Source organism: Podarcis pityusensis (genome assembly GCF_964106645.2).
Source record: "Podarcis pityusensis genome assembly, chromosome: 4".
In the NCBI taxonomy this organism is placed as follows: Eukaryota; Metazoa; Chordata; class Lepidosauria; order Squamata; family Lacertidae; genus Podarcis; species Podarcis pityusensis.
In genome coordinates, this window is record NC_138027.1 from 44,235,376 (window position 1) to 44,261,250 (window position 25,875).

At 44.5% G+C, this 25,875-nt stretch overlaps 1 long non-coding RNA gene across 1 annotated transcript in view; it reads right to left on the minus strand.

The window, feature by feature from the left end:
* Positions 1–1,905: 1,905 nt before the first annotated feature.
* The window catches only part of LOC308476433, a 59,174-nt gene continuing 35,204 nt past the window's right edge, over positions 1,906–25,875 (minus strand). Inside the window, exon 3 of the long non-coding RNA XR_013985896.1 lies at positions 1,906–1,973. This is a non-coding gene — a long non-coding RNA (uncharacterized lncRNA). The remainder of the gene's footprint in view (positions 1,974–25,875) is intronic.

The window sequence follows — 25,875 nt, forward strand, 5'->3', positions numbered from 1 at the left end:
AGCATCCATGATTTAAAACGGTATTTTAATTGCCTGGGTAAAACAAAATTGAAAAGACTTTGCTTGTTTGACAAGACAAATGTGTCATGCAAGAATGACACCTTGAGGAATCTATCTATATCCAGCTACTATTTTAGCTGCTATTTCTACAACCATGACTAAAAAGTTGATTTGGATCCCAAGGGTTATAAGCAGAGGCTTTTGGGGGGTGCACAATGCCCCCCCCCCGTAGCAATGCTGTGCTAGTCAGAATGGGACAGGGTGCGGTGACACTGGCGAGATCAGAGGAGGTGGCAGCAGGCATTCAGGTGCCATTTGTGTTCCTTTTCCATCCCATTGAATGCCACTAGGAGGATGCCACTTCTGCCAGCTCCCCTCATGAGCCACCATAGAGAATTTTGACCCATTTCCTCTCCTCTCTCTACATCTATTTTGCTATTTTACTTCACATATTGTGCAGGACATATGTATTGAGCAGGCAAGCTGAATAATGTTGTTTGATTTAAAACACACAGAGACAGAGGGAGCCCACAGATACCATGGTTCAATATGGACTGAAATAATTTACTGTCTCTAACTCTAACTTGAGGTAGCAGTGTTTCTTCAGTCTTGAACTCTGGCTATAAGTGTTGATTGGGACTTCATCTTCATCTGTTTTCTGGATGATTAATGTCTGCCTGTGTCGTGTGGCAAGCAAATGCAGAATGCCCAAACTGCTTAAGTCAGGTCAGTTCTTTGTCTTAAATTCTCCACCATCTTTCAAGTTGTGAAGTTTTCTCATAAGTCATGTCTTTTGTTTGTTCAGCTTGTACTCCTGGAACAAAGGCTCCAATTCCTATTTCAGTTCAGTTGCTCAATAAAGGTCCAGCACACAAAAGTCTAAAAGTCATAAAGCACCACTTCTTTTTTCTTTGTGGAGCAGAATAATAATAATAATAATAATAATAATAATAATAAGCCATTGCAAAGTTGCACAGATACTCAATCTCTTTCTTCACGATCACAACTCCTTTATATGGAAAACTTTCTGAATTGTTTTGTAAAAGATGGGGATAAAAAGCATTTATCCGTTAACACTGCTTCCATGTTGGTGAGTGTAAGAACATATGGGAAGCACATAAGTAGCACCTGAGAGCAATAACACTCTCACCTCCTGCAGCTCCCAGTAACTGACTTTTGCAACCAGATTTTAAATAATATTTGAACTATGTTTGGTTAACAAGAAATAAAATGAAAAGAAGCAAAGGTTGTTGAATCTTAAGAGGACCATACGTTGTTTCCAACCGTATCCTTTCACTGACAGAAGACTCTGTGGTCCAGCCATGGGTGTCTGCAGAAATAATCCTGGCTTGCCATCCTTGTGTGTTTATATCAAGAATGAGAAGTCCCCTTTCAGTGCTCTAGTAAAGACTCAGAATTTTGTCTTTTTTATTATTATTTTATAAGATTTCTTCACAAGTAGGTCTCAGGACAGGTTACAGCAACGTAATCATACTACAAAGAGTGAAAGAAGCAAAAGAAGTAAAACTTTCAGATGCATAGTTTCCCTTGGAATAGTTCTGATCACATTTTCAAATAATGAGATTCGTTTTATTACGGCAGTCTTGTTACTTGTCTTACACGGCATTTCTATGTATGCCTACTCAGAAGTAAGCCCAGCTTAGCGAGTATAAAATTGCAGCCCTCATGAGATAGAATCCGTTTGAATGTAAGCTATAAATCTCTCAAATAAACATGTTACTGATACAAAACTAGTCAATTAGCATTTAAATCACTCATTAGAGCTAATTTCGTGATATTGCCTTGAATGGTATTGAAGATGCTAGCTGGGATAAATGATGCACAATTACCTGCTGAAGCCTACTGTACAATCCAAAGCCAATCAGGATTGTTTTATGAAGCTCTCTGCATAATCAGCATTATAACTGCCCAAAGCACACTGCCATATCGATAGTCTTCAAATATTTAACAGTCTGTCAGAGAGATGAAAGAGAACAGTTGTTGACCAATATCCATGAATATTACCTCTGGTCATGAAGCAATGGGTTTCCATTGGAGGACAGTGGACTTACGTTACATGTGGGGTGTGGGTGGGGGAGTCCTAACTGTAAGAACGGTTCTTCAAAGGAACAAGCTGCTTCGGGTGACTAAGAATCTTTTCCCTTGGCATTCTCAATGACTCTTTCAATAATGACTTGAGTGTATGATATTTTGATCCAAACCAGTGTTTGCTGTTGATAGCCTACAGCTGCCATTCCAATTTGTCATTGTACAATGGTGTGATACTGAGCTCAGACAATGGGACAGGGGGGTCTGCAAAAATTCTCCCAGTTTGCAAAAATGTGAATACATGCACAAACAAACAAACATAGCATCTGGAGATGTATACATGTATACATTACACACACACCATTGGATTTGAGGGGTTCTGAAAATGCAAGCTGATGTTAAGCATTACTGTTTCAAATTAATCGATGAGAGTTCTGAGCATGGCTGTGTGTTTTTAAAAGGTAACCTAACCATCAATATTTTTCGGAAATATTTTAGTATAGAAATTGTTAACCTTTGGCTCTGCAGATGTGGTTGGATTCTAAGTCCCATCAGCTATAGCAGGCATAGCCAATAGTCAGGAAAAATGGGAATTGTAGTCCAACAACAGTTGGTCAACATCCATCTTCTTTTAGAATCATCAGATAGTTCTGCTTCTTTTAATGAGCACCAATTATCAAAGCTGTTGTTCTGGCCTCATTTGGATGCTAGAAAGCAATCTCTGTTGCAGAGCTGTGCAAGGATTTTGTAAAAGCAGAATGAATAAAGGACCTCTTGAGCCCTGCCTTTAAGGCTTGGGGTAGCCTTTGCATGGCTACCAAGATAATTTCCTGTTACAGCTAGAGACAAGTGGTATAGAGCTGTACAGAGGTTAGTTTTGATCTACTTGTCTTGCAGAGTATGTTTTTCCTGTTTGTGCTCAGAAGATTGAGATGCCCATTTAATGAATGAAGAAACAAATGAATGAATGAATACCCTCTACACATACCTTGTAAAATAAATTTCAAAAAGCATGGATTTCATAGTTTATTGAGACTGTGCCATCAGAAGAATGCAATTTCTATAAAGGTAAAACTGGAAAATTACAATCTGTTTTTAATAAATTGACATTTGGGATTATATATGTATGAGAAGCAGCCCTTTGTGATAAAGGTTCTGGCATCAGTCCTTTTTGAAATGTTCTCATTTGGATATAAGAAACAAATGTGATTATCACAGTTTCTGCTGAAATGTACTGGCCAAAACCCAGAGAACCACAGAACTAGCTCTGCATGCTGTATACCACAGGCATTGGGGCTTGTGCTTCTCAAACAGCCCACCATGTTATACTATATGCCACATTTGTAACTCAGCCAGTTACAAACATAGTTTGCAACATGGCCAGAGCAAGTGCTCCATTCTGACACTCCAAGAATGATGTCTAAAATCTTGACAGACTTCTTGCCAAGAAGCCAAGGATTCAGTTTAAGTGTGCTGGTCCCGGGGGGAAGGTTACTGTTACCGTAGTCAAAGTTCAGTCCTAAGTCACTAGCCTGGAGATAGTCCACAAAGTGCGAGGTGAGGTCCGAAACAGGGAGCCGGGCGGGGACAGGAACACTCGAAGATCAGAAGCAGGTAGCCGGGCGGGGAACAGGAACACTGGAGGAACAGGACTGGATGCTGGCCAAAACAGCTCTTCAATGACGACGTTGCTCCCGCAACCTGGGACCGGGCTGACTGCCCTTTATCTTCTCTAAGGCCAGGGGCGGTCCCGGCCCCCAGGAGCCCCGCCTCTCCTGGCCTTAAGGCGAGCACTCCTCCTGGGAGAAACCAGTTCCCTTCGCCTCTCTGCCCTAAGCCTCTGCAGTTCAGGAGAGGCCGAAGGGTTACTGGGCCCCGGGGAAGGCTCACCTGTAGACACTGAGTCCTCAAGCACCTCTGGGGCCAGAATGGTTTCACCTGGTGCCTGCTCCTGAGGATCTGGCACAGGTGCAGGCTCCTCAGAATCTAGGCCTTGCCCCAGTTCAGCCGGCCCTGGAGGCGGGGACTCCTGTGCCGGCTGGGATTCCTCCGGTTCACTCTCAGAATCGGAATCCCAGGCCATCACACCATCCCCCCTCCCAGGCCCCCCCCTTAATCGAGGGTCTGGACCCGGCTTGCTGGGGTACGCCGCATGGAACTCTCGGAGGCAGGCAGGCGCGTGGACGTTGGCCGCTGGTTCCCAGGAACGGTCCTCCGGCCCATACCCCTTCCAGTCAATGAGATACTGCAGCTTTCCCCTGCGGTATCGGGAGTCCAGAATGCGTTCCACCTCGTACTCAGGCTCTCCCTGAACCAAAACTGGCTGCGGTCGGGGACGGTCCGGGTGGAACTCGTCGGGTGGGGCCACCGGACTCAGAAGGGACCTGTGGAATACCGGGTGAACCTTCAGGGTTGCGGGCAACTGGAGACGGAATGCCACAGGCGAGACCTGGTTCACGATAGGGAACGGGCCGGTGAAACGGGCGTCCAGCTTCCGCGAAGGTCGAGAAGGGTGGAGGTGGCGAGTGGAGAGCCATACCAGGTCACCGACGTGGAGTTCCGGCCCCACCTGGCGGTGGCGGTCGGCCTGGACCTTGTACGCCTCCTTGGCCTGGCGCAGCTGCTCCATCAACAGCTGTTGCTGGGACTGGAGCTCCTGAAGCCACTCTGTCACCGCAGGGACCGCAGATGCCGGCAGCACATCCGGAAACAACCGTGGATGAAAACCGTAACTGGCCTGGAACGGGGTCTGCTGGGTGGATGCATTCACCGCATTGTTGTAAGCGAACTCCGCCAATGCTAGGTGGTCGACCCAGTCATCCTGCTGGTAGCTGCAGTAGCACCGGAGGTACTGTTCCAGCACCGCGTTCGCCCGTTCCGTCTGGCCATCAGTCTGTGGGTGGTAGGCAGATGAGAGACAGACCTCTGTTCCGAGGGCCTGGTGCAAAGCACGCCAAAACCGGGACGTGAACTGAACGCCACGGTCGGACACCACACGCTCAGGTAGGCCATGCAGGCGGAAGACATGCTGAAGGTACAGCTGAGCGGTTTCCTTAGCTGAGGGTACGGATGGGCAGGGGGCACAGTGCACCATCTTCGTGAAATGGTCAGAGAAAACTAGAAGGCAGGTGCAGCCACGAGACGGGGGTAGCTCCACTACAAAGTCCAGAGAAACCGTGTGCCAAGGACGTGGTGGAACCGGCAACGGCTGAAGAAGGCCGGGGGGTCGCCCGGTAGGCCCCTTGGCCCGCCGGCAGACATCACAACCAGCGACGTAGCGAGCCACGTCAGCCTTCAGACGGGGCCACCAAAACTCACGGCTTACCAGATGGGTGGTCCGATACCGCCCAAAGTGCCCTGCTGCTGGAGCATCATGGGTCATCCGGAGAACCTCAGCCCGCAGCGGCCCTGGCGGGATGTACAGGCGCCCGTGGTGCAGCAGAAGGCCCTGATGCAGGACCAGCCCCGGGTACTGAGGGCATGACCCTTCGGCCAGTTCCTGGAGTCGTTCCTGGGCCCAAGCGTCGACCCGCTGCTGTTCCCGCACCCGAGCCTGCAGTGGCTCAGCCTCCTGGGTGGCCAGGAATGCAGCCGGTGGTAGGATCGTGGTGGGTACTGCCTGCTGTACCGTGTCTGTGTTGTCTTCAGGTTTCCGGGACAGGGCATCCGCCTTCTGGTTTTGGGAGCTAGGGATGTAGCGGATCCGGAACTGGAACCGGGAAAAGAACAACGCCCACCGGATCTGCCTTTGGTTCAGCTTGCGGGTGGTCTGGAGGTACTCCAGGTTCCGGTGGTCGGTTCTCACCTCCACCGGGTGTCGTGCCCCCTCAAGATGGTGGCGCCAGACCTCAAAAGCCACCTTGATGGCCAGTAGTTCCCGCTCCCATACAGTATAGTTACGCTCCGCCGGCAGGAGCTGGCGGGAATAAAAGGCGCAGGGTAAGAGTGGCGCATCAGGTCCGTACTGCTGAGACAAGACGGCACCGAGAGCCGTACTGGAGGCGTCAGTCTCTACCACAAAGGGTCGAGAAGGATCCGGATGTTGCAAGATCGGCGCTCTCTGGAAACAGGCCTTCAACCCCTGAAACGCCTCCTCTGCCTCGCTGTCCCAGGAAAACGGCGTCTTGGGGCGCAGTAGCCGGGTCAATGGGGTAGTGCGACGAGCGTAACCCGCAATGAAGGTCCGGTAATAGTTGGCGAACCCCAGGAAACGCTGTAGGTCCTTGCGGTTCCGAGGTGCCGCCCATTCCCGAACCGCTGCCACCTTCCCAGGATCCATCTGCACCCCATCTGGAGAGAGTCGGTGACCCAGAAAATCCACTGTCTGCTGATGGAACTCGCACTTGCTGAGCTTCGCATACAGGCAGTGCTCCCGCAAGCGCTGCAGCACGGTCCGGACATGACCCTCGTGGCGAGCCGGGTCACGGGAGAAAATCAAAATGTCATCCAGGTACACCACCACGTACTTGTCCAGCAAGTCCTGGAACACGTGGTTGATGTACCGTTGGAACACAGCGGGCGCGTTGCACAATCCGAAGGGCATAACCAGGTATTCGAACTGCCCGTACCGGGTCCCGAATGCTGTCTTCCACTCATCCCCGGCTCGGATCCTAATTAAATTGTAGGCCCCCCGGAGGTCAAGCTTGGTGAACATCTGCGCCCCTTGCACCCGCTCCAGCAACTCCGAAATAAGGGGCAAGGGGTACCGGTCCGGGATGGTAATTTTGTTCAGGGCCCGGTAATCATGGCAAAGGCGAAGCTCCCCACATTTCTTCTTAACGAAGAGTACTGGCGCAGCGGTGGGTGAGGTAGAAGGCCTAATGAACCCACGCTCCAGGTTCTTGCGCAGGAAGTCCTGCAAAGCTTCGCGCTCTGGCTCTGTTAGAGAGTATAAGCGACTCACCGGCAGGGGCGCTCCGGGCTGGAGGTCTATGCCGCAGTCAAAAGACCGATGCGGCGGCAGCTGGTCTGCCCCCCGTTCCTCGAACACGTCTTGGTAGTCCCGGTACACGGCTGGGAGCGTGGGTGCTGCCTCCTCCGTGGGTGCGGCCGCTAGCATCTCGGACCGAGCATGGGGGCATGGGTCTGGGAAGTGCACAGTCCGATTAACCCAGTCAATCTGAACATTGTGAGCCTCCAACCAGTCCATACCAAGCACCAGGGGGAACCGGGGCATGGAGGCAATGTCCAAAGTTCGCACCTCCCGGTGCTGCTGGAGACACAGGACCAAGGGCTGGGTCTCCCGAGTGACGGCACCCGAACGCAGGAGCCGTCCGTCGATTGCCTCCACCTGTACCGGTTCTGGCTTGTTCTGAAGTGGCACCTGATGATGAGCGGCAAAGGCAGCGTCCATATAGGAGCGGGTTGCCCCCGAATCTACCAGAGCGTGGGTAAGAATCCAGGGCCCACCTGGAGGGTAGAGACGCACTGGAACCATGAGATGTCGCAACTCCACTGGTGAGGGCCCCCCTTGCATGGTTTGGGACCCCACGTTGCTAGGGCCTTCGGCTACAGAGGTTGGTGGTTTTCCTGCGACTGGCATTTTCCTGGGACAGGAACGGGCGTAATGTCCACTCCCACCGCAGTAAAGACACAGGTTTCCCTCCCGACGCCGCGTCTTCTCCGAGGGGGAGAGGCGAGGTCGCACAGCCCCGAGCTGCGTTGGCTCGACTGGCAACTCGGCTGTGGGCGTGGACCTGTTGGGAAGGATGGGCGCTAGGAGCCGGGGGTGCTGGCGGTCCCGGGCCTGGCGACGGTCCTCCAACCGATCGTCTATCTGCAGGCTCCGCTGAATGAGGGCGTCCAGCGTGGTGGGACGCTCCATCATGGCCAACTGGTCCAGTATCTCGTCCGACAGTCCCTCCAGATACTGGTCCCGTAGTGCAGAGTCATTCCAAGACAAGTCTTGTGCCAACAGCCGAAATTCTGTGGCATAGGCGGCGGCTGTGGACTTGTCCTGTCTCAACCGACGAATCGCCCGATTGGCTTGGCTCTCCTTCAGAGGGTTGCCAAACACAGTCTCTAAGTGGTTACAAAATCCCACATAGTCCGTTAACAAAGGAGAGTCTTGCCGGAGCAGTGGCAAAGCCCACTTGGCCGCCTGGTCCTTTAACAAACTGATCAGAAAGTGCACCTTGGTGCGGTCGTCAGGGAAGTTCCGGGCTCGCCCCTGAATATACAACTTGGCCTGGGCGAAGAACATGGGAAAACTGGCCAGGGTCCCATCAAATTTCTCTGGCAAAGCCACTGGGTACTTGCCTGGAGCTGGGGCGTCGGCCCCATGATCTGTAAAGGTTTCCAACCGTTGCTGAAGCGCCGCAACCACATCGCTTAACTGCTGAACGGTGTGGGTCAAGGCCTGGTTCTCCTGGGCCAATGCCACCAGCGCAGCTGCCTGGTCAACCATGGCCTCTGGCTGTTCCCGAACGCACCCCAACGAAGGGGGAGTGCGGGTGAGGCGGGAGCAAACTGTGCTGGTCCCGGGGGGAAGGTTACTGTTACCGTAGTCAAAGTTCAGTCCTAAGTCACTAGCCTGGAGATAGTCCACAAAGTGCGAGGTGAGGTCCGAAACAGGGAGCCGGGCGGGGACAGGAACACTCGAAGATCAGAAGCAGGTAGCCGGGCGGGGAACAGGAACACTGGAGGAACAGGACTGGATGCTGGCCAAAACAGCTCTTCAATGACGACGTTGCTCCCGCAACCTGGGACCGGGCTGACTGCCCTTTATCTTCTCTAAGGCCAGGGGCGGTCCCGGCCCCCAGGAGCCCCGCCTCTCCTGGCCTTAAGGCGAGCACTCCTCCTGGGAGAAACCAGTTCCCTTCGCCTCTCTGCCCTAAGCCTCTGCAGTTCAGGAGAGGCCGAAGGGTTACTGGGCCCCGGGGAAGGCTCACCTGTAGACACTGAGTCCTCAAGCACCTCTGGGGCCAGAATGGTTTCACCTGGTGCCTGCTCCTGAGGATCTGGCACAGGTGCAGGCTCCTCAGAATCTAGGCCTTGCCCCAGTTCAGCCGGCCCTGGAGGCGGGGACTCCTGTGCCGGCTGGGATTCCTCCGGTTCACTCTCAGAATCGGAATCCCAGGCCATCACACCAAGTTATTAACAGATGCGAGAGAAAGAGGTGGCTTCGCCCTGCCAGACTTGAAACTATATTATGAAGCATCATGCCTCTGTCGGTTAAAGGAATGGATTAAATTAGTGAATGGAGAGTTGTTAGATTTAGAAGGCTTTGATAATAGATTCGGGTGGCATGCATATCTGTGGTATGAAAAGAAAAAAAATTCATAAAGCATTTGAAAACCACATCTTCCGAAGATCATTGATAGAGGTGTGGGAGAGGTATAAAAATTTGTTGGAACCAAGACTCCCCCACTGTCTTTCACCATTGGAAGTGATGAGTGTGAAAAAGATAAACATGAGGCGGAGGTGGATAACTTATGGAGAATTGATAGTAAGAGAGGGGGGAATATGGAAAATGAAGACTTATGAAGAGGTGAAAGAATTTGTTTATGATTGGTTGCACTACTACCAGATTAGTGAAATGTTTTTAAAAGACTGTAAAATGTGTGGATATGAAGGAAAAGAATCAAAATTTCAAATAGAGGTATTGAATAATGAGTATAAAAATTTCTCTAAAATGTATAGAATGTTGTTGGAATGGCATACAAAAGATGAAGAGGTGAAATCAGTAATGATACATTGGGCCAGAGACTTTGGTTATAATATACAATATGATGATTGGACGAAATTATGGAATGAAAGGTTAAAATTTACGGCGTGTACAGCATTGAAGGAAAATGTAATGAAAATGGTATATAGATGGTACATAACGCCAGTTAAATTAGCTAAAATGTATAAAACATGTAACAAGTGTTGGAAACGTAAAGAAAAGGAAGGAACTTTCTATCATATGTGGTGGGAATGCAAAAGGTGAAAGGCTTCTGGGAAACGATATATAAGGAATTGAAAAAGATGTTGAGATATACATTTGTTAGAAAACCAGAAGCCTTCTTACTAGGATTGGTAGGTAATGAAATTAACAGAAAAGATTGTAAACTTTTCCAATACGCTGTAACAGCTGCAAGAATACTTCTGGCACAAAGATGGAAGCAGGAAGAAATTCCAACTGTGGAAGAATGGAGAATGAAACTGACTGAATATGCGGAATTGGATAAACTGACTGGGAAGATTCGATATCAAAAAGACCAAAAGTTTATCGAGGACTGGGGGAAATTTACAGATTATCTGAAAAGCATATGTGATGTACAGACAACGCTTGTTGGTTTTGAAGAGTCTCTGTGAAAAATTAAGAAATATTGTAAAAAAGAAAGTAGGAGAAAGGAAGAGGAATGGTTAAAGGCAATAATAAGTTCAGAAATGCGTTAACAATAGAAATTTTAACAAAAGATTGGCAGAGAAATTGAGGGAAGTCAAAAATTGATGAATGTGAGAGTTAATATGAGTTGATTGTATAAAAATGTTTGGAAAATGAATAAAAAATTATTATAAAAAAAATAAAATCTTGACAGACATGTGTGAGATGTGCCTAAAGTTGTTTGCTGGATTGTCACCATGAATGCAATTTTTATTTATTTAATATTGGGTTAATCCTTCTTGCTATTGGAAAACACATAATTTTCCTATTAGACCCACCTAAAATTATTATAATCTCTGGACTAGAGATACATACTTTACTCCCAAAGAGCTATTCATTATCTATTTGATCCATTGCTATTTCCCCAGTCCCTACTCCAGTTCTATGAATACTCTGAGTGTTATAAACAGCTGATCACCCTGTCATAGGTTGTTTCCCTAAGAACCAGTACCACCAGTACTTGCAATCAAGCTACTTTATTATTATTGTTACACACCACCCCAATCACTGAGAAGTGTGAGACTCCAGGGTTGTGTGCTTACCAGAGGCTCAGTTTCCTTGGCAGAAAGCACAGTGTAGACCGTGTATGGTTTAAGAGGTATGGTTTTATTTATACATGTATACAACCTGACCATAAGATGGAGAGGCTCACAGCCTAACACCCCCAAAAGAACTTGCATCTCCATTAGTCACAACTTTGGATCCAGCACAGAGCAAGATACGTCTTTGCTGCACCTCTCACAACAACTCCCTCCACATTCCAGCTCACTCACACAGCAACTCTCTAGCACCACCTTCTTTTTGCCTTCTTGCTTGTTTCTCACTTAGATGCACCTATTGCATCCAGTTCATCCCTTTGGTCTTCCTCTTAAAAAACAAAAACCTTACCTGACCACTTCCCCAACCTTCCCCAAACTCATAATGCCAGAAACACGAGATTAGAGCTATACAACATCTTCCATGGATAAAAAAAGGTAAAGGACCCATGACAGTTAAGTCCAGTCACAGAGGATTCTGGGGTTGTGGTGCACATCTCACTTTACTGGCCGAGGGAGCCGATGTTTGTCGGCAGACAGTTTTTCCAGGTCATGTGGCCAGCATGACTAAGCCGCTTCTGGTGAAATCAGAGCAGCACACGGATACGCCGTTTACCTTCCCATCGGAGCGGTACCTATTTATCTACTTGCACTTTGACATGCTTTCGAACTGCTAGGTTGGCAGGAGCAGGGACCGAGCAACAGGAGCTCACCCTGTTGCGGGGATTCAAACCGCTGACCTTCTGATCGGCAAGCCCTAGACTCAGTGGTTTAGACCACATCACGACCTGCGTCCATGGATAGAAGACGCCTTCTTTCCATGGAAGACTTTTGATCCAGCAGAGGGGTCCGGGTGACAGGAGGGAAAAAACCCTTCCCCCAAATTCTTCACCCTCCCAGCACTGCTTCCCACACTGTTCTTGAGAATCCTCTAATTTCTGGAACAGTGTGGGAGGTGGCAGTAAATGCTGCAAAGGGAAAACTGGCAAAAGTATTCCCTTCTCCATCAGAGGCAGAAAAGTTTGGATCCTGCACATTGTTCTTAGCTATTTCAGACCACTCTTCCGAAGAAATTTGTTCAATATCATGATTTCATAAAATATCTGGTCAATTAAATTGCAGCTAGATGTGCTGGGCTGTGTTATTTTGCATATAATGTAATTTTCTTTGGTGATTTTGTATTTGACTTTCATTTCAACAACTGTATTATTTCTATTGCATTATAAATAGCACAGGACACATTTCACACTGGGTGTGCTTGCATAGCAGATTGTGGCAGTTTTAAACAGCTTGAATCTTAGCACTTCTGAAGCCATAGCAGTGAAAAGTGGACTGTAGTAATGTACTCAAACCAGGCAATCATTAAGATGATTTACAATGAAATGGATGAGAGCAATATTATGTACTAAGAGGGAATGACCAAGGATATGCTCTACACGCATTTGAAGGCATCTCAGGAAGTACAACATTACAGGAAAAGAAGGTGGGTGTAGGTGTGAAAGAGAGAGAGAAATAAACAGAAAGGATAAAAATAGAGGAAAGTAAGACAAGTGAAATGGATGCTGTTGTGCATGATGAAGATAGAGACTGTGTAGACTATAGCTTTGAAGCATATTCAGAGCTCATATTCTTGCCCTCAAAGTGTCCTGGGCACTATAACTTACCACTCACAGAGTTACAGTTCAAGGCAACCCTTAACTAACTACAGAACTAACAACCCAGAACTCTTTGAGGGGAAGAATGTGCTTCAAATATGTTCTAATGGCATAGCGTGTACTCAGTACTATACACACAGTCTTTTTTTCTTTTTTCTTTGGTCTTTTTTGGATGTTGAGTGATAGGCCAAGCTTCTCGGCCTCCACAGTCACTTACGGACTCATTGTTAAAACCGTGTTTATGGAAGAGAATCTTACTTGGCTATGAGTGATCGCCAAAGAAGAAGACACACAGTCTATATGAATATGAGAGAAAGAAAGATTGCAAGGTTTTCCCAAGGGTCAGCATCATTTGGCCCATGCCAATTCCTACACCAGCTCAGGGGCCCACTGTGGATACCTGGAGACTCCCAGCTCCTCCATTCACTTCCTATTCTCCCTATACATGTTTTTTATACACGTTTCCGAATGAAAGAAGAAAGGACATTCACAAAATCTCTCAGACACTTCAGAAATATGGAAACCACAACCAAACCTTTGAATCTGATCCATGATAATTTCCTCTCTGCTTTGCTAAATTTTGATTGCCATTTTTTTCCCCATTTGCTGAAGGGGAATGCTTGGGGGAGGGGGAGCCATGCAGAATGGGGTGGGTGTGTATATGTGTGGGTGTGTGTGGGTGTGTGGGTGGGTGTGTGTTTGGCATAACTCTTCTGCAGTTTAAGACAATGGATAAGCTGTTCATTTGCTCATGGTTGCCCATGCTGAGGTAAACTTGTTCTCTTTCCATGAACCAGTGCTGTTGACAATATTAGCAGAGCGTAGAAAGAAATAGGTGAAATATTCCACTGCAAACAAATGAAACCAAAACAGCCTAATATATATGCTGGTTAGCTGATATGTGATTCTGTGGGACTTTAATTAAGCCTGGTTTTCCTGTTGTCACTCTTAGACCTCACACAGATAATGTGAGCCTGAAATAGTACTTGTAGAACACACTAAAATGTGTAGGTAGAAGATGTAGCATAGTGTAACTTATTAATTATTGTTCACCGTGTTTGATTGTTAAAAACGTAAACAAACCATTAGCAACTGGCACACAAATTGCTTCCCATTTTAAATCTGCTGCAAATTAATTAAATTACTTTTTCCAAGCTCCACTGTCTAAGCATGATTATTATTTGTGTCGGCAGCAGCAATGTTCCTTTCAGCTTGACTGAACGATACAAAATGAAGACTTTGCAAATCCAGCCTGGAATTCCCATTAAAGTTCCTAATAAAAACACCTCAGGGTCTTTTTTTATTGGAAACTCATTCCCAATTATTCAGCAGCACTTACGGTTGCAAAAGAGCAATTGAAGCACTTTCATTTTAGAACAATATGGGTTTTATTCCCGCACTGAATGTAACTATGAGTGTAAAACAGAACCAAAAACTTCCTTATTGTTGTGCTGCTGGAATTAACCACACGATGAATCATAAAATTGCTTCTTCAGATATAAAACAATAACATATGAGTGTGTCAGGGTAACAGAACTACCTTGATAATTTCACAAATGCTGTATTCATATGCTTTACAAATGATCATTATGTTTGACCCATCTGGGAAAATCTGTAGATCAGCGCCAATTTCTGTAGCCCAATACTTTAATTAAACTTTGTCCTCAGAGAGGTGAGGTAAAGCTGCAGTATGTGTGTCCTTTATGGATCTGTTAATTAAATGTCTACTTTCTTGTAAAAAAATGATAAGACTGTAAACTGGTCTAAACCTCAAATTAAACATATAGTGTATCTGATAATGTGAAAATTGTTATGTAGTAGCCGAAGGACATACATGGGTTTCTTTCCCTATTTCCTTGTATCAAATGATAAGATTGCAAACTGTTCAGAGCCCTAAATTAAACCTGCACTGTATTCGATAATGTGAAAATTGTATATTAAGTAGCCAGAGGATACACAGAGTAAGTGCAGACACCAGGTGGGATTCAGACATGTACAGAATCATCCATGAGACTTAGGGCTCTCAATTATTCCTTGCATCTCTTCCTGCTCTTCAGTAGCATCGAAATCTCCATTGCCTTCATTTTCTTTGCAGTTAACCATGTTTAGTGCTATGCGTCCTCCAATCCTAACGCTAACCATAATTAGCCGCAAACCACAATTTGCAATCATGGTTAGGATGGTACTTGAAAGCTCTCATTTGAACTATGATCAGCATTATTATCAGCAAATGAATTATGCTAACCACAATAAGTTCTGAAAGCAGAGGAACTGTGGCCAAGAAAAAAGAGAATAGGGCAGTGGTGGTGGTGGGGAAAGCATGTGAACACATGAGGAGGGAAGTGAGGGGGCAATCATATTGTGGTGATAGGTAGGGAAAGATGCATAATGGACACAAGAGCAAAATGGACCCCACAGCTCCATAATAATGGGGGACCTTTTCCTACAGGATGGTGAGTTGTTTGTACCCCTTTTTCTATTGGCTAGGGGATGAAAATAACTAAACACATTGGGACTCAAAACATATTTATAATCACCAAGAGGAAAAGGACTGGCTTACACTCAAAAGCAAGCTCTTCATCATTATCTTCATCATCATCTTTGAGCCACATTGTAGGTCAAGAGGGACTCAATCCTTGGGTATGTGACCATCTCAGTGTTCCTGACCTGAAGGAACAAGTTTTGAAGGAAAGGCTTTCTGGGAGATGATCTATAATGAATTGAAAAAGGTATTTAAATATACCTTCCTGAAGAAACCAGAGGCCTTTCTCCTGGGCATAGTTGGCCAATCGGTGTCAAAGAAGGATAGAACTTTCTTTACGTATGCCACAACAGCAGCAAGAATACTTATTGCAAAGTACTGGAAGACACAAGATCTACCCACCCTGGAAGAATGGCAGATGAAGGTGATGGACTATATGGAATTGGCGGAAATGACTGGCAGAATCCGAGACCAGGGAGAAGAGTCGGTGGAAGAAGATTGGAAAAAGTTTAAAGATTATTTACAGAAATATTGTAAAATTAATGAATGTTAGAATGATGTTGGATAGAAATTAAGTGGTTTTTAGCTGTAATACTATAAGGGAATATGAAAAATGGATTATGAATAGGTAAAAATTTAATGTTACAATATTTTAAGATTAAAGATTAGGATAAACAAAGAGGGGAAGGATTTGCTGAACTAACAAACTGAACTGGAATACAAAAAAGGGAGGCGCGAGGAGGTCCGGGAAATAAGCTAATGAAAAATAAGTAATGGAAAGATTGAGTTGTTTTTAACTATTTTTATTTTGTATTTTTCTTTTTTCTTTTTTCATTTTGTAATATCTTGAAAATTTTAATAAATATCTTTTTTTAAAAAAGAGATGGTCACATACATAAGCTACACAATACCCTAAAACAAACTTTTTTTCCAAAAATATATATACAAAGTTTATATTAAATTTATATCATTTGATATAAGCTTTAAATTAATTCATATCAAAAGGTGGAACTTCCAGTGACAAGGAGGCGAGGCACTTGTAAATTTGTATGTGTGATGTGGTATTATAACATTTATTCTCCTTGGAGGGAATTTTGCTTCCCTCTCCTTAAAATGACAGGTTTAAAACCTGTATATATTTCTATTTTAATAGCAATGATTTCCCATTGGTTTGTCCTTTTCGTGGTAGAGTGGGTCACCTTGCACCCTGGAAACACAGGACTTTGCATTTTCCTAGAGAGGAGCATTTAAGCTGTTGTAAAGGCATTTATTATAGATATGGCACTTGGGGGAAAATGCTTGAAAGGCATCTGGAGGGGAGGAAAGTATTGTAGGGCACATCTGCCACCTCAAAAGAAAGGCGTGATGATAATAGAGGGGATTCACAGTTTCTATCTTTCACAAACTTTCCTTGCTCTCATAAATCAGCAAGGGGGGAAACCAGCCCCAAACCTCATTATATCATATGCACAGGCTCTCGTTTTCCCCACCCCTTTTATTTTCTAAAGTAGGTTTAGAAAGAACAAAGAGGTAGTAGCAGTTCAATGATATTATGCTTGGAAAAAGCTGTACTTGCGGGTTCCATTTTGCCATCTCAAAGAGGATTTTATTCAGCTGTCACATACACAGAGAGCTCTTTTGCCTCTAGATAAAGTAGAGCAGGGAGAAGTTTTTTGTTGTTTGTTCTTTAAAAATAGTGGAAAACATCCCAGTCTTTGTGGGAAATTTTTGAAGTTTCCTTTTTTTAACATCGGAAATAAAGTCAAAGTCACTGTTAAGTCAGCCATGATGCGTGTTTCTTATGCTTATTCTTCAGAGAATGGAATATCACAATTTTAGTCAAGCTAAAAATGATGCTTCAAACTTCTTTTTTAAAATAAAGCCCTGGGAAGCAGATCTGGGGACCTATTTTGATGTTGCCTAAAAGGCAAACACTTATGCAAGGTCAGCTATTTTATATGCTTTATTTGTGTGTTTCCATTATTTCTATCACAATGCTACTAATATATTCTGGTCCCAAAGCTTGAAACGGGAATTAAAGCTTCCATTTTATTAATATCTGTTACGGATATAGACATAATTCTTAGGATGACCTGCTCACCTTAGGCTGCTCAACTTTGTCTAAAAAATTAAGACAGAGGTCTTAATCCAGCTGTAGTAAAGTAAGACAAGTAGTGTAATTAGTGACTCTAGTAGGAACTCTGAATTCCCATTCAAATCACTGTCAAAAGACGATGGTCTACAGATGAGTATTATGATACAGACTTTGTTGCAGATGCACTTTCCTAGGGTCTTAAAGGATTTGGGGCACACACTTTCAGAGGGGCTCTTGCCATTAGGGATTGCTCTGAGATAAGGGATGCCAGTAGTACACTATATGTGGACTGGGTCTCTACTCCACAGCCAATATATAGGCAAAATCTGCTAGCTGTGTATATATTAAAACTAAGGCAAGTCTCATCCAACTTCTCCCTGGTCAATAGCCAGCAACCACAGATAAATACAATCTATATCACAACCCAAAAGGAGGAAAATGCCTTATGTGTAGAGGAGATATACCGGTACTTCAAGAACTCAAGCCACAAATGTTGAGCATTATATCATGAAGGTGTTAAGCATGTGGAAGACTTTCCATAAAACATCTGCCCATTTCAGTGATGAGAATACAACACCGAACCATAAGATAAGGGATGCAAAAATACAGGGATGTGTGTGTGTGTGTGTGTGTGTGTGTGTGTCAGTGTGTGTAACTAATGAGTAGTCCCTTCCTAAGGAATTGTAAGGACCAGCCATCTTTCTGTACAGTTTTTTTGTGGGTTTTGTTTTTAAGGTTTGGATGACCTCATAATCATTTTGTGTCAGAGACTGGGCAGAGGAGGAATAGTGGTGACCACCTCCCCAGCCTGACCCTTCCAGAGAAGAGGAAGAAAGTTTAGATTTACAACAGGGGTTTGTGGGAGGTTACAGCTCAGAGGCAGATGATGGAAAAAGTTGGGGAATAATGGTAGAGGAGGAGGAAGAGGGAGCAGCAGGGGGGCAACAGATGATGGACACATTCCAGACCCAACACCGAACCCGGTGATCCTTGAAAGTAGGAGAGCAAAGAGTTCAAAGACAGTGGGCACTTCTCAGCACCCATAGGAGAGATGTTGAGATTGGCAAATGAGGAAGTAGAAGAGATGGGGCAGTGGAGATTCACGCAGGACAACGCCATTATCCAAGAGTCTGGGTTTTATAGCCTCTCTCTGTAAATACTGAATAAAAAGTGGACGGTAAGAACATTCCTTGCCTTTGTATGTTCCTGGGCAACCATAGCAGGCCATGGGAGTCACTGGCAGCAGCCTGACACGTGCGTATGCATAAAAAATCTGCTCACAAACGCAACAACACAGATACCATTTTGTGAACACAGTAAGTTAGCACAGGACAGAAATTGGTTGAGCCATAAGCTAGCCTTCCTGTTCTGCTATGCAAAATTAGCAGGCATTTATGTAGTTTATACAGTTTGGGGACCATCACAAGCCACCTCTGGGCAAGCCCTGACAATGGAGGGAGACATGCTTGCTAACTTGCCTAGAAGAAACAATATTTTTTCTATGATTTTTCATCTTATGCCATTACTTTATTTGTTTTCTGAAATTGTATGTTTTAGGCCTTTCAGAAACCAACATAATTCCCATGAAAAAAAATTATATATATCTCCCTTTGTTTGTTGATGTAAATCCAGACAATCCACGACATTTTACAAAAGAGCAGCCTTGCTAAAGCCGGGTGGGCAGACAATCTTCTCTCATCTTCACTTCCTTCCCTGGGGAAGTAACAAAACTGAGGTGAAGGAGCCTTCCTCTCCCTTTTTAGCACATGATTACCAGGCCTGTTGTTTATTTTTCTACCTTTCAGTAACTTTGGTAGCCGAAGTTCTAAATCCCTGTCAGCACATGAATGAGCTGCCAATCTTAGTGCCAGTCCAAACATCATGAAACAGCATTGGAGGCAGAGGTAGCTCAAACGCGAGATCTTTTTTTTACTCTCTCTCTCTCTCTCTCTCTCTCCCCTCCTGATGTCCTGATTTTGTATAAGCCATTGCTAATGAAACTCTGAGCAACTGCCTATCTACTTTTGTTTGCTTGTCTGTCTTGTCAACACACTGTAAGCCCTTTTGAGGCATGGGCTGTCTCTCACCTGAAAGAACAGTGCAAACTAAACAATGCCTTTATTATTGGCAAGATTTATATGAGCTATTGGCACACGACTACTCTGTACTGTACTATAAATGAAGGTGGTGGGTGTATGTGAGAGATCTGGACAAAACCATTTATCAAAGCGAGGTTCTACTAAATCCAAGCTACAAGGCTGAGGGCTAGGCCTGGCTGTAGTGAGGTCAGGAGGAACAAGAAGAAAAGATATGGCAGGAACAAAGAACGCAAGGAAGAGCAGCAGCATCTGCATCTCTCCATGGCGGCTGCCATTTCCCTACACATAATGCCCCTGGAGCATTGAGGATGCAAAATGATGGCCAAGCTGCCAATATACACTGTCCTCCTATCACTTGCTGTTGCAGCAAACAAACAGAATTCAGAAGGGAGAAGAAAGGCGCTGTCTACTGCCACTGATAATGGTGATCTCAACTTGCAAGAATCTTTGAGAAATTTCTCCTTCTCCTGGAGGAATTTGGTGAAACGGTTCCCCCAGTTTCATTGCCCACTAGTAGGGTAGAGAATTTCAAGAGGCCATCTGCACACAGCTCTAGTCTTCAGAAAGGTGGAGTCATGAAAAGTATTGCATTTATTTGTTTCATTTATGTCCCACCTTTCCTCCGAGGAGCTCGAGGGGACATGGATAGTCCTCCACAAGCTCTGTTTTATCATCATTGCAAACCACATTAAACCAAGTATTTACTAATATTTTTATTGTTGTATTCTGTTGTTATCTGCATACCACCTTGCTTTATTTTCTGTGACGGGATGGTTTATAATTACGTATTTAAACAAATAAACCTACCTTGTGATGTAGGTTAGGCTAAAAGACAGTTAATCACCCAAGGTGATTAACTTACTGAGCAGAAATTTGAGCAGGCCCTACTTTGACCCTCCAGCCATTATCCTACACTGGCTCTCAGTAAATGTGGCATCATAACTGAAAAGGTTAAAGATTGGTAGTCTCGGGGAAATTGGATCCCTGAGGGAGTAATGCTTGGCTCATTTACCAGCCCAACTTCTTTCACTGAGCCACCATAACCTCTTTTCAAAACAAACGTTTTGGGCTATTGAAACAACACAGTGTGTGCAAGGTTGCTCCTATGTAAAATCTTTGCACACACTTTCCCCCTCTGTAAGAAAGCAGGAAGGATAGAGTCAGAGGACAGAACAAGGATGGAACAGGAGTAAAAAGAAGTGGCTGGTAGGACATTTTTGAGGACTTGGCCAGCCTGCCGTGGCAAACAGCCTCCTCCAAATCACTTGTTGGCATTTACTTGCTGATTTAAATGCTTCATGCAAGATTTTTGTCAAAGCAAGCTTCTCTACGATCTGAAAACCCAGCTGAAAAACAGAGATATCAGAATGAAACTTGGATCACACATTCAAGGCACAATGTTTTATGTAAAAACTGAACACCACACCCTTTTTTGTTTGTTGGTTGATTGGTTTGCTTATATTTGTATCTTTACTAAAATGATCAGGGTCCTTTACAAGAAAAAAAATCAGTACAAAAAAAATACAATTTAGCAGGAAATAACTATAATGAACCTATCAAAAGACAGCAAGACTCAAGCACATAAATAGCAACAAAACCCACAAATGGGTAAGACAGTGTTATTTCTGTTGAATATTAATCTGTTGGGTGATTTCTTCTAGGGGGTGGTACATGCCAGCAATGAGAGTTAAGCGAACTGGCTGTGGGTGGAACCACAACAAAAAGTGGCCAAGGCCACTGCCTCTTCTCTGCGCCCTCCTCTTCCTCTTGCTTCATGTTGAGCAGGCTGCCATGGAAGTGATAGACTGCTGTTTCTTCGGACAGATGTTTCAGCTAATGAGTTACTGAAACAGCTGGAGATTCCAACCAGGACCACCAAGCTCAGTGATTGGCCAGGCCAGGCACTGACTGAGGGCCCCAGAGGCTCTCAAGAGCCCCTTGTGCCCTGGTCCACCTCTGCTGCTACTCCCCACCTCCGGCTCTGGGCCGCTAGATGGGCATCTTAGCAGTAGGCTAAGGCTTCATTGCTAATGGAAACAAAGCTTGATTTCCATCCACAGCAGCTGCCCACCTCAATTTGCCCAAAATTCAGTGCCCTGGCCTAAAGAACTATAAAAGCCACAAAACCCAGCCTATAGTTCTATGAAATCTGTAGATCTCTGAAATGTAGATTTCATATAGATTGGGTCTGCTGCAGTGCATTTTGCAGAGATAATGGACGACCACAATGGATGGAAGTTGAGCTTAGCTCTCATTCACAAGCAGTATTGCCTCCCCCCACCATACTGCTAAAATCATGGCCGGCCAAGAAGGGCAGAAGGTTGGTGCTGTTGTTGCCACTGTAGCAGCAGCAGAACATAATAATCCTGCATGGTCACGGCTATAAGGAGATAGGTTTTTTTGTGGGGATGAGGGTCTTGTCACATCATGTCTAGCCTGACTCTCAAACACTGTTTTAATAAATGTTGTATAGAATACAGTCTATTGCGTTACCATTAATGTTTGATTTCATATGTATATGCTTCCCTTTCTTACCAGTTGCAGTTCTCCTGCTCACTAGTATGAATTTAATTACTTCTGAAGTCAATATGGTGTTCTTAGAGCTGGCTTAGCCGGCCACAGAGTCTGCTAAAGCTTTATCCTCATTCAATGTAAACCAGTATTTCTCCTTTTAAGGTCAACAGACCTCTGCTGATTTTTCACCAGCTGAGAAAGTAGTTTTATAATTCATTGTTGATTCCTCCCTCTCCCCCCAAAAAGATTACATTCTTGTTGCTTTGGGTTTTTTTAACCTTATGGCTGAGTGATATCGTTTTGTTTATCAGCCACCTGCACCCCCTCACCCTATTTTGAGGCAAAAATCAAGGAATAAGAAATTCCAATTTTAAATTCAATCAGCTCACAAGTTGTTTGATGCCGTGGATTCAATTTGAACAGCTGCCTCTGTCTACCTCACCCACATGAAAAAACAGCTTCCTCTGGAGATCTGAACATGTACATTTGGTGGCTAAAATTCAATTTAAACCTGTCCAGATACAATATTACTGGCACCAGTCCCAGGCCTTGAAACTGATTTAACCCCCTCAGAGCTTCCCCCTAAAGTCCAACATTGTGGACTTTGTGTGCCAAAATAATTTACACCTTGCTATGAAACATTTTCACTTGAAATAACTGTCCAGTGATTTCAGTGAAATTTATTTCCCCCCTAAAACTGTTTAGGATCATAAGTGAGGAATGCCAGTTACATAAGGGTGTTTACTTGAGTTTCCCTACGCAGACCAAAAATGTTCATACAACACTCCTGGGCTCAGCCCACCACTGCCAACTCAAATAGAAAAGCTTGTGAAGAGGCAACCAGAACAGCAGTCTCTAATTTATAGGAGCAGAAGTAGGTCCACAGGTGAGTCATTCAGCTAGAGATAGGAATGTGAGAATTAATCAGCAGTGACTAGAATTTTTCAGATATCCATAATGCAAATATTCACGTCATACTGCTGATATAAGGCAAGACATAAAATCAACAGAATTGCAACCCAGCTGCAACAGCAGTAGCATTTTCAGCCATTTATACTGGATAAATATGATAAATATATATTTTAGCCATTTAAATTATCTACTGGGGGATTGAGGAAAAGAGTAAAAGGTATTCCGAACAATATACCTACAGAAATTTGTGGTTGTCCATGGAACATTAGCTTCGTGAACCATGTTAGAGAAAAGTTTATTAGCTGAAACCTCATATGGGGAGAGGACCCAAATTCAGTGGTCAAGCACATGCTCTTTGCATGCAGGATATCCCTGGTTTAAGCTCCAACATATCATTAAATTGATCTCAGGGAGTAGGGCTGAGAAAATACCTTTGTCTATATGAGATGCTGGATATTCACTTCAGACAGAACAGGCAGCACTAAGAGAGACTGACCACTGGGCTTACACAGTAGCAGGAATTCAAATTAACCCAGTGATTTACAGGTAACTATATTGTTTTCATGAAAAATAGAAGACCACATGAAAGCATTCATTTTTAAACTTGCAAACAATATCATACTTTTAATATGCTGCATCTATTCTATTTGTTGAGGTTCATTTGATCTGATACCAGATCAGTGCAATCCATTTTTCTTTCGCTGGAGTATTAAACTTAAGTCTCCTGCCCTCTCCCTTCCTCATTGAAGGCTGCGAGCTTTGTCTCACTCCCTTTCATTTCCCCCCACCCTCCTGCACCTCATGAACATGCTAAAAAAAGTTCCTATTGGAATTTTTGGCACAACACTAGTATCTACCTGCAGCCAGTCCTAGAGGAATAATTTTCATCTCCTGCTTTCAGACAGTATTTTATTCCAATCTTGGACTTCTCCATCCCTTAATTATTTTGCAAGCAGCCTTGACTTGGATCAAAGCACCATTGGTCAGGCAAGGTTGAGATTGATTAAAAATAGGCTTTAATTGAATGCATTTGCTAAAGTTGCCTCTCTCGCTTTTTTCTTTTTCCAAATAATTGAGATATAGCCCTGGAAGTGGCAAGCCCTATCTGCATGTGTCATACTGGAAATGGAAAGTGGTTCATGTCACGGTTGCTTTTGGATAATTTGCGCAATTGCCTGTGAAGTGTGGGTTAGATCATTTTGGTGAGTGACTGGTTTTATCCTTTAATTCAAATAAATGCCCTAATAGGCCATTAAAGCTTGTTTTCTCCGGAAATTCATCAATAATTTACTGTACGATACATGGGAAAATCAAAAATGGTCCTCCAGTTTCCTTCAACATATTAGATCTCTCTTCCAACAAAAGCTGTATTAAAATAATTTGAAAGGGTATATGTCATGCAAATGTGCAGGAACTTATGCATGTAATTCCTATTAGCAATTACAGATGCTCGTTAGGTAAAATGTCACTCATGCTGACAAAATTCTATAAAAAGAGTTGCACTCTTATGACTGTAATATTTATCCCCTCTTCAAAGCGCACTGCAAGCAAAAGGCCTGTTTACTGCACATAGGGGGCTAGGATGGCCCCAGGTTATTATTTGTATTACTGTAGTGCCTACAGGCACCACCTGAAGTTAGGACCAAACAGTTTTTGGAGAATTTATATGCAACTAGAGCTGAGCCAAAGTTTTCAATTCAGTTTGTCAGCTGGGAGAAACTGGGAGAAAATAATGATTTTTAAGGGATGCAATAAAATATTTTTTCAAAGTTCTACAGAGGGAGGTGCTTTTGATAAGAAATGGTGGTGGCTTTTCCGGGAAAGTTCTTTCTTTAACTAATTGCTCTGCCATTGCTTGTGGTCTAGGTGAGCTACCATTGTCTTCTGCAGTGACCCAGGAAGCCATTATCTTCTTTTTCATCAGCTAGCCATCCTTCTCTGCAGTAGCCCAGTGGCCACCACTTTCCTCTGCATTGCCTCCGCTTGATTGCTATTATGTTAAGATTTGGTGTTGCTTCAGAAGCATTACTGGAAGGTGAAAAGTGGGGGTCACCACAGGCTTTGGAACAAGAGGACATCATGACATAGCATCATTCAAACAAAGCGTTACAGAGGAGGGATAGAAGTGAACAGTAGTGGAACATTCATTTGAAGGAAAATACAAACACAGAAAATACACACACCATTTCCTCCAACATTCCTCAGATGAAAATGGGGACATTCTCTTCTACATCAGTATCACTGCCGGGAGGAGGTGCTTTTTTGCACCTTAAGATTTTAATTATGCTGGCAACCCCTTGTGAAAGCCCAGTTAGCTCTAGTGCCCACCCTCAACACCCATAATCTCCTTGCCCCCATATCTCTCAAACTCCATCCCCCACAAGCATATCTGCACCCCACCAGCTACACCCTTCCCCACCACCCCCAGGGCCTACTCCTGCACAGGGTCTCATCCAGCTGCCAACTTTTCTTCAGGCCTTACCTGAATCACTTTCTCCTTCTTGTTTTTATTGGGAATGGCCAGCTGGATGGGTGGCTGCAGGTCTGCCAAGCCAGAGAGTCACAGCCTCTCATGCCAGGGACAGTGGCGGGTGGCATCCTGGTTGCTTCAATCCCCTTTCCTCCTCCTGCTGCTGCTGCTACTCCTTGGACCCAGCATAAGACTCTTTCCTCTTCTTCCCATCCCACTTTCTCTGTCTCCCAGGAGCAGTGGCAAAGAAGGTGATGGTGGAAGAGGAGGAAGAGAAAGAGACTTCAATTGGCAACTCTCTCTTCCCCAAATTGCCCCCAACATAAAGCTATTTTTGGTTAGCCTACCTCAACAAAGATGGGATTTCGGGACTCTGTGTGACAAAGTGAGAAGCTGTAATGGCTCAAGGGTTTTCATCATGGTCCCAGCATTTTCAGAGCAGTTGGAGACTATCACACATGCGCACACACACACACACACACACACACACACACACACACACATATATATATATATATACACACAGCCACTACTGCAACAACCACTGCTTATCACTGTTTGCCAGGGGTAGGATAGAAATTTGATTCAATTTGCTTTTAAAGGTAAACCTACCCAATTTTCAGTTTCTGAAGCAAAGCACAAAGGAAAACTCAGGCTTCCTTGAAATCCGCATTTTGCTATGCAATTCTCCA